Source organism: Coturnix japonica, chromosome 2, assembly GCF_054131305.1.
Source record: "Coturnix japonica strain WE chromosome 2, WE-NBRP24, whole genome shotgun sequence".
Lineage (NCBI taxonomy): Eukaryota > Metazoa > Chordata > Aves > Galliformes > Phasianidae > Coturnix > Coturnix japonica.
The window spans coordinates 54,006,151-54,015,804 of NC_140664.1; the positions used below are offsets into that span (position 1 = coordinate 54,006,151).

The 9,654-nt window shown below is 42.9% G+C and overlaps 1 non-coding gene across 1 annotated transcript; it reads right to left on the reverse strand.

Moving 5' to 3' along the window:
- Nucleotides 1-627: 627 nt before the first annotated feature.
- On the reverse strand, nt 628-700 carry TRNAV-CAC (transfer RNA valine (anticodon CAC)). Its single transcript has one exon. It is a non-coding gene; the product is annotated as a tRNA-Val (tRNA).
- Nucleotides 701-9,654: the final 8,954 nt, after the last annotated feature.

Here is a 9,654-nt window from a genome sequence, read left to right on the forward strand (position 1 = left end):
TGGGAATTAAGTGAGATTTGCTCTCAGCCCATTGTGGGATTTAATTCCTATGGAATTTATGTAAGCAGTTACCAACACTATTTATCCTGTGGCATTAGGTGGTGTGACCTGAAGATGTTTTGGGGTATTCCAAATGTTCAGCAAAACGTTGAAGTCCTCTGTTACGAATGAAATAGTTCTAATGTATCACCACAAGACCCCCCCCACACCCTCCCCCATAAAGACAACAGCAACAACAAACTGGAAAGGAAATATTTAGCTGTGACAAGACAGTGTTATTCTCTTTCACTCCCTCTGGGTTTTTTTTGTTTTGTTTTGTTTTTCTTTTTTGTTTGTTTTTGGGTTTTTTTGGGTTTTTTTGTTTTTTTGTTTGTTTGTTTGTTTGTTTTTAAAGTATTAGAACATAACATAGCATAACAGAATAGAATAGAAGCAAATAGAAACATAGAATGGTTTGAGCCATAAGAGACGTTAAAGCCCACCCAGCCCCACCCTGTGCCATGGGCAGGGCTGTCCCCCACCAGCTCAGTTGCTCAGGGCCCCATCCAACTTGGCCTTGAGCACCTCTAGGGATGGGGCACCACAGTTATGCCAGTGCCTCACCACCTCTCCATGCAAAATTTCCACTGTTTCCACCTGGGATCAAACCAGGGACCTTTTGCATGTGAGGCAAACGTGATAACTGCTACACTATGGAAACCTGGTTCTTGTTCAGTTTGGGCTCCACTGGCTTCACAGTGACATAAATAGGAAGTGGAAGAGTAACTGTGCACAGCTTTGGTGGTACAGGGACAAAGCAACATCACCCTGCAACAGCAGCTGCAGTAGTTTTCCTGGTGACTCTTACAGTTGACTGGATGTCAGACATGACAGCATAGATATGAGGAGAGGAGAATCATAGAATTACTCAGGTTGGAAAAGACCTCAAAGATCATCAAGTCCAACCGCAGCCTAACCATAGTACCCTAACTCTAACAACCCTCTGCTAAATCATATCTCCGAGCACCACATCCAAACCGCTCTTAAACACATCTAGGGACAGTGACTCAACCACCTCCCTGGGGAGCCTATTCCAGTGCTTAACTACCCTTTCTGTAAAGAAGTGTCTCCTAACTTCCAACCTAAACGTTCCTTGCCACAACTTGAGGCCATTTCCCCTCGTCCTGTCACCAGTGAGAAGAGACTTGCCTCGCTCTCACTGTAAGCACCTTTCAGATGCTGGAAGAGAGCAATAAGGTCTCCTCTCAGCCTCCTTTTCCCCAGACTAAACAGCCCCAGCTCCCTCAGTCTCTCCTCATAGGGCTGATCCTCCAAGACCTTCAAAAGGTCTTGGAGTGGCGCAGAGAATGAGACCACCATTGCTCTGCATGTGAATTTCCATTCTGTCTGATAATTCACCTGAGGATTGCTGAAGCTTTGTTTTATCCAAAAGGATGGGATGGAGGAGGTTTGTGGTCTATATGATAAAGCAGAACATAATCCTCCAAAGAAAGAGGGGAAAACGAACCCAGAAGAACAGTTCCTATCTTTTAAGTTAGAAAAGTTTTGTCTGGCTTGTACAGGTAATTGCAATTGTCACTTGTTTCCTAGGAGTTCTTAACATTAGCACCTGTTAATTATTATGTATATGAAGGTATTTAATACATTTTCTTTGCCATGTGTGCTGCCAGGGGCCTGCTGCAAACTCACTATTATGCTGTCAAGAATCTCTGACTGCAGTGAGTGATGACGAAATGATTTCAGCTTCTCTGAAACACACCTTGGACCACTGAGTGTTGAAGGGGGGTGGGGGAGGATATTAAAAGAAAACAAAACCAGAAAAAAACATGGAATCATTCTTACGGTTGCATTCAAAGACTTATTGCTGTGAAATTCTTAGCATGTTAATTTGTATTCAAAAGGTACCTGGAAACCCCTTGTGATTTTCCTGTTAGTGAAGAACTGAGTGTAAGCATCACATGGGTACCACTAACAAAGGCTCGGTGGGAAGAGGTTTTGCACCGCAGTGACTAGGCATTAGTCATACTTGGATATTCTTCCTTCCACACGTTAAAAGTCTGCAGAGACAAAGAGCCGTGCCCTTGACATTTCTGAAATCCATCAATCTCTGTTGGTTCTAAATGGACCCCTTGAAGTGGAAATGCTTTTTGCCCACACAAGTATCACAGCACTGCACAGAGAGTCCCACCAGCGGATGTGTTACAGCATGCTTTCCAATGAATATTCTCCCGAAGTAACCAGCAAAATATAGTTCTTGTATCCAATATTGCTTAAATCTTACTTGTCTACAGGAAAGCAATCTCCTCCTCCTTTCCCAAACAAAAACACTGTTTAAAGTTACGTTATTGCCAGGAATGAGGAGGACCAACAGTGTACTTTCTTTTTATTGCCATTTAAGGGTAGTTTAAAGCAAGGCTTGTCTATTAACTTCCATTAATGAGTATGGACAATGTATCTACGCAGCCTTCCCATACACCAGTGACATATGTAACTTTTTCTTTTTCCCTATGGACAACGTATGGTAGGTTTTAATACTGTAGTAGGCTATGCAGACCATGTACAATTATGCTGTTGCCATTTCTCTTTTCCAGATGACATTTTTGCTCCTTGTTTCTTGCTTTCCTCTGAATTTTTGTGGCAACTGATTGTTGGTTTGTTTTTTCTTTGCCGCTTGGAGGCAAGTCAAGCTACAGTGCATACATCTTCCTGTATAATTTTCACAGCTAGTTTGGAGCAGAAATAAGAAAAGGCTGTTTATAAAATGACTCTGGTAGACCTTTCCGGTGAGGAGAAGTGCCTAACAATGAATACATAACAAGATTTTACTGAAGTTTGCCATCAGCTCTTTTCTCTATGGTTACAGGCTACACTAGCACCAGTACATAGGTGGATAGGCCCACCCTTAACGTGCAAAAGCTGTGGCTGGACCCTTGGTATGCAGCAGTGCCTTAGGATGGACTTGCAGTGATGCCAAGTGCTGGTCCCAGCTTGCCATTAGATTGGAAAGCCAGCAAAAGCCATTCAGCAACTTCCCAGTCTCATTGCCAGCAGAATTTTCCAACTTTTCATCCTGCACCAAGAAAGTACAATCAGCTTCCTCTATGTGAAGTTTTACCTTTTTGTTGTTCAAACAGCATCTGCTAAACTTCAGAAGAAAAGCAGAGAAATAAACCTTCCCCCCAGAGCTTTAACATGCTTTGGTGGCTGGAAGCCATGTACATTTTGGGGAGCAGCAGCAAACAGCTGTTTTTCAGACTCTTCTCAATGCAGCTTTAAGACTTGTTCCACTCCTGTAGTTATTATTAGAGCAGTTCAGTCTCAGCTTCCAACACTGACGTGAGCAGGGCTTTTTAGCCTGCTCTCCTAAGGAAACACTGCACATGTGATGATACTCCAATCAGTCTTTCCGTCAGTACATGGAACCCATTGGCCAGCCTCATTCAAAGCAGCAAACCAACAGCTTTGGAACCCCCAAGTTCCTACAGTATTCCAAACCATGCATATCTGGGAAAAAGAAAATGAAAGAAAAAGCAGCACAGCCTGTATGAGACCCCAGAGAGCCTATGGAGAGGTGTTTCAATGGATATCCGCCTCCAGGAGAGATTTGCAAGACTTTCCATCTCCTTGGACACTGTTGTGTCCAGCAGGAAGGCAGATACCATTAGTTCCATTATCAGTTTTTACAGCGCTATCATGAACTTATGCTTTCTTTCCAGTTTCTCTCACATCTATGGTGGCAGCCCTTGCTGTGCTGTGAAAACCGAGGGTAAGTTTTGTGAATGTCAAGATTCTCTCAGAGGGCTTTTCTGGCACAGGCTGCAGTTGTTTTCTCTTGGCTGGAGGGAACAGCCAGATCCACCAGAACAGCGAGGAAAGCTTTGCTCACCATTTGAAAGCGTGTCTTTGTTCAAAGCGGCATTTCTGCCACAAGCACACGTGCCTACAGGGAGCTTCCTCCAGGGACTCAGCTGGAAAACAGGGCCATGGGGGCAGACACAGAAGTACTGCAAAACCTCCATCTGTTCCTCTGAATGGCTCTTTAACAAGAAGGTACAGCGACAGCCTGTGCCCACAGAGACTTCAGAAGCAAGCCAGCAGTACCCTAGTTTTCTTACTAGATTTTATATTTTTAATTCAAAAATTCACATATATAAGCAGCACAGCAACACATCTCCTCTAAGAGCAGCAGCCCAGGGCAGTGTTCAGCAATAGACATCTAGGAAGGACAAGCTGAGCCTGGACATGAGGATCTTGTGAGGAGCAAACCCTCATGACAGGCCTCAGCATCAGCCATGTCAGCTTGCACAAAGCCATGCTCCTTCACTGGTGCAGGCGAAAGCACTCAAAGATGCCATGAGTTATTTCTAGCAATGAAGCCAACATTCTTCCAAGTGATTAATTTTTTCAGACATTTGAGTATATAAATATATCTATTCCTCTCCATTCTCTTTCTCTTTAGTACTGCAGTGCTGCCCAAATCCAGAAGCAAGAGAAAAAGAGGGGCTCTGAGAGATGTGCCAAGTTAGCACCATTGTCAACCAAAGAAACCTCCTTCAATTATTCAGTGTCTGCAGCACTCAAATTTCCCATTCTTACAGCTTGAGCTAAGTGGTGCTGCACGCATTTGGCAGCAGTTTTGTTAACTCAGAGGACAGCCAGAGTAAGGTACACATGTATTCGTAGGACAATTAATGTTTAAAGATAAAATTCGTGGTAAGATATTTCTATATACATTTCCAAACTATCTGCCACATACATATTTGTCAAGGAAAGGGAACTCAAATGGAAAAGGTGAATATAATCTTAAGGAGACATGAAGCAGAACTTCTTCTTTTTCCTACTCATTAACCATGAGAAAATTAATGATTAAGTTCTGACATACCAAGTTATGTGCAAAACATCAGGCACTGAAAACCAGTGAGCAGCTGAGCATGGACAACCAAGTAATGAGGGACAACTAAGAAAACCAGGCTTTCTGGCATCTACCATCAATATTTTGAATCTGAAAGATAAACTGGATCTGAGTTCATGACAAAACCACGTATAGAAGGTTAATGTGAGAGTTCAGTGCCTGTGCTGCAATGTTAAGAGATTGAAAGATTCAAACAAATCTCACTGAAAGATAATATAACTGAAGAAAAAGATAAACTAAAGAAACATGACTAAATGGACAGCAAAATGACATGAACTCTAGGCAGAGCTCTTACGTATAAGCTGTATGTAGATTAGCTCAGTGATGCGCACAGCTTCTACCCGCTAAAGAGAAGGCGAGGCTCAGGATATTATCTTTGCTGTGTCACAAACTGCAGAATGGGTTACATTCCATTCAATCAAACATTTCTGATTCATGCAGTTGATCAAAAGGTGGTGGTAAGGGTATTTCCTCCCACCCCCACATACTATCCCCTCTTAAAAATGCAAAGAAGAACCTATCCATTTGGAAGGGGCCCTTCCAAACCATCTTCTCCCAAAGAAGGTCCATCAGGTGAAGAAGGGAAGGGTGCACAGGGGGATCAGATGCCACACTTACTGCAGAGCCTCCGCCTCCCGGTTCTGCGTCGCCAGAGCCGCGTCCGCACCCACTGTAGGCAGGGGGCCAGCTCCATGGCCGCAGGTGCTACCCGTCCCCGGGGCCACCTAGGGCTCCTGTTTACCAGCCAGGCAGACCGGCGGTAACCCCAGGAAAAGCCCCAAGCAGACGGAAGGATGCGGTGGGAGGCCGCCAAGGCCCTGCTGTCCCGGTGTCGCCACGCCATATTTTATGCATGAAGGTGATGGGACGTAATTTCATCCTGTTTCTCTGCGCCCAGTGTATACGTGGGATCCTGCGACGACGCAGAGGACACAGAGCATCAGCCTGCGCCTCAGGCCCCTGAGAAGACACGTGGTTCTCCAGTAGTGGGGAAGGAACCCATTGGAGAAGCAGAGACTTTTGGAGCCACTTGGCTCAGGTATATCCAGAACCCAAGGTAGTAGGTTGTCCGCTTTGTCATACAGAAAGCATGGTATGTGCTTGAGGCCTCACTGCTGAACGTTGCTGGCACTGTATGGAAGTAAAAATGATACATAACGTGTGTGCTGGTACTAGACTCATAGGAATGGTCAGCTTTTATGATTTACATTCTAGTTTTACTTTTGACTTTACAGTAAGCTCCAGAGTGCTACCATTATCCCCATCACTACTGTGCAGGGCTCTTGTCTGTGCCATGACAAAGTAATTTCATAGAATCACAGAATTGTCGGGATTGGAAGGGACCTCCAAAGATCATCGAGTCCAACCCCCCTGCCAAAGCAGGCTCCCTAGACCAGATTGCACAAGTAGGCATCCAGACAGGTCTTGAACATCTCCAGAATCCACGCAGTATTCAGAGTGACAACCCTAAGCAGTTTGGAAATTAAAAGAAATAAATTAAAATTGCTGTCGAGGGGAGATATAATATTCCACTGCCCTCTATTTAATGTTGTCAGACATCAGCAAAATTAGGTTATTCATTCAGAACTGATCAGAAGTGAAAGTAAAACACGGTATAAAAACAGTTCTGGAACTGTGAGGAATTGGTTTTAAGTTTTGAATTATTGTGCAGTAACTTCATTTTGAAACCAGTCACAATGAATAGCCATGTGCTGTGGCAGACAGCATTTCTGGGGTCACAAGGAGCAGCTAATCTAGATTGTCTCCACCAACATGCTTCTAGTGTTTGAATAGGCACCAGCATCTATTTCCGCTCCTGTCAAGAAGAGCTCATTGTTTTGTGCCTTGTCTCTGCTGAAATTGTTGTGGTATTAAACCAGAAAGGATTCCTGGGTCAGCACATCCACCCTGTAGCTGTCTTAGACAATACTAGAGTATTTCCAAGCTTAACTACACCATGTATCAGAATTAGGCTTCCCACCCCCTCCTTTACTTGAGGAATGAGGAAATCCTCCTTGAGGGCACTTTAACAGGTGAAGAGTGAATTTTGATGAGGATGCAGCACAGCTGTGATCTCAGTTTCATGAGTTACTTCAGTGACTCTGATGTACCTCATTTACAGCAATAAATGAACTGTAACAGCAGGTAAGTGTGGGCTAGAAGTTGCAGTTAGATCTGAAGTGAGGAAGGTATGACAGCCCTGGTGCACTTTATATTTAAATAGTACTTATAATTGTCTTTTTATAAGTACTAATCATACAGACTAATAAATAAGAGTAATGTAAGAGACTAACTATGTGACATTATTTTTTGCTTGTTTAAGGAAAAAAGATTGCAATGATGTGTGTATTTGTGTTGACGATAGCTTGTTTTCTTGATGTTTGTCCTGCTTCTTTTTGTTCTTTTACTATTTTTTTTTCAATCAGAAACTCATCTAAACTTAAAGTATTTGCAGTTCTATGTATGTGTGTATATATATGTATATATATGTACCTTTGAGCAGCCAGAAGTCACCTTATTATTATTATCTGAGTTCATTGATGTTTCTTCATAATGTTTGGGTGATTTGCATGCAGTCACTGGGAATCAAATTGCAGAAGAGAAAATCAGAGAAGTTGAACTATGAAAGTCATTTTCTTCCCTGCAACACATTCGCTTTTCTTCCAACCCATTTTTTTTTTAACCCAAGTTGATGCCTCAAGGCAGGGCACCCAGTGCGTCTTCCTACGTTTTAGTTTAACGTCTTTACAGAGAGAAAGAGATTTGCAATTATGCAGCAGAAATAAGAACCGCTGAGTCAGTTCATACCCAGTTGTGATTCTCCCATGTAATTCTAATCAGCAAGAAACGCTTCGGAGTACAAGGGGACAACAGCCTTGATTAAATGTAATCACTAGAGATGTTGCTCTCAGCACAATGTAGCTTTTTAGTGGCTGCAATTCCTCCAGACAGATCTCCTGCAAGTGGCAATGGCTGCAAATTGTTATCCTGAACCCTGTCAAATATCTCTTCTAGTTTTTCCCCTAATGCCCTGTTGATGAGTAAACCCTGTTAATGAACCTTTTCCATCAGCAGATGGAGTCTGTTGTGCACCCAGACTTCCCCAGTTCTCTTAAAATCTCTGAGATGCTGGGATTTCAATTCAAAACAATAATTTCTCAGGTCAGCAAGCCACAAGTCTGCTAAAATGAGCATCGTGTGTCAGATGTCCGTTTTGATGTAGTGGAATTTGACCTTGTTTAGAGATTGAAGGTAGTTCATTAGGTGCAGTGATGTTAGTGCATGTCAGGAGTACCCTGTGCACATAGGGATGCTGTAATGAGCGTTTTAAGTGAATTGCTGCTTAAGCCAAGCACCCTACACAGTTTAGAGCAATGATGTAGTTAGCTGAATCACAAGGTAACATAGTTTATAAAGTACTGAATAAAATAACGGGGCAGGGGGAAGTCAGCATTAATGGCACAAATAAACCTGGTGGCTCAGCTCTCAGTGCTGTGAAGTCCTGCGCTGTTCTTGTGCCACCTACTGACCAGTTCCTTGTAACTTTCAATTCATCATTTCCCTAAAACAGAACAATATTTCAATTTATTTTTAAATCCAATTTTTTTTTTCCTGGATTTTTCCTAAGTCATTTATAGCTACTTAGTGGAGTCAGTCTATGTGTCTTGGTAATAAGCTTTAGAGCTGAACCACCCTACTCTGGGTGGATAGAACAGAAACTGGCAGCTATCCTAATGCTGTGAGCTGTGCTGCCAGCTGATGAAACAGGCTAGAGAATGGCACAAGGATGTAAGGAGCCTGGGTCTGGGGGGAGGGTGGTCTTAAATTGTATCATCAATAAAGAATTGGAATTCCAGTGGAATCTCCTCCTCAGGGATGTCCAAATTGCTTAGCCACAGGCTGGGGCGTCCTGCTCTGTATGGCCCTGCAGGAGATGGGCTGGGACCTCATGGGCCCAGAGGGCTCTGCCCACCTCAACCATGCTGTGACTCTGTAACAAGTAAATTTGGATCATCTTTTGAATGTATGATCCTAAAAGGTCGCTTTGCTCCTGCAGCCAAAGCAACCTTTGCCAGGCCAGGGCGTGATGCTGAGAAGCTGCTTCCTCCAGCTGTGTTTACTGCCTCCTACTCATACTCTGCAGCTGCATGTTTCAGTGGGGCCACGATCTCCCTGTGTGCTCTTGAAAATATGTGCAAAACAAGCTTTCTTCATTCATTGCTCAATGCTCTGCCTCTTGCAACCCTTTATTCAGCAGGAAGGTAAAAATAGGAAAATGGGATGACACTTCTTCACTCTAAATCACAGTGAAAATTTCATATACTCTTGCAAAGAGGTGACAAAGAATCAAAAGAGATCATAAATTTTGTTTGTGAACACCATATTTTTCTTTAAATTATTTAAAGTTCAGGACATGCTTTTAATTAATGTTTTCCTTGCATTTCTCTTAGTTTCTGGGCATTCTAAAATCTCAACATGTTTATCATGTGCATACTAAATATCTTTATTTAAAAATAATTGTGTCTGGCAACCATTAGGATCATCTTAGCAACCAACAAACCTGTTACATCACTGTACTGGGAAAAACTTCCATAAGTAACCCTTACCTGTTTTTGTTTTGTTTTCAGTACCCACTCTAGATAGAACCCGCAGAAATAGATGGCTTAGAAATAAGCAAACGCTACCCACTGGTGTACATAGTGAGTCAGAAACACCACAGGAAAGCTTTCTCTGCCAAAGAA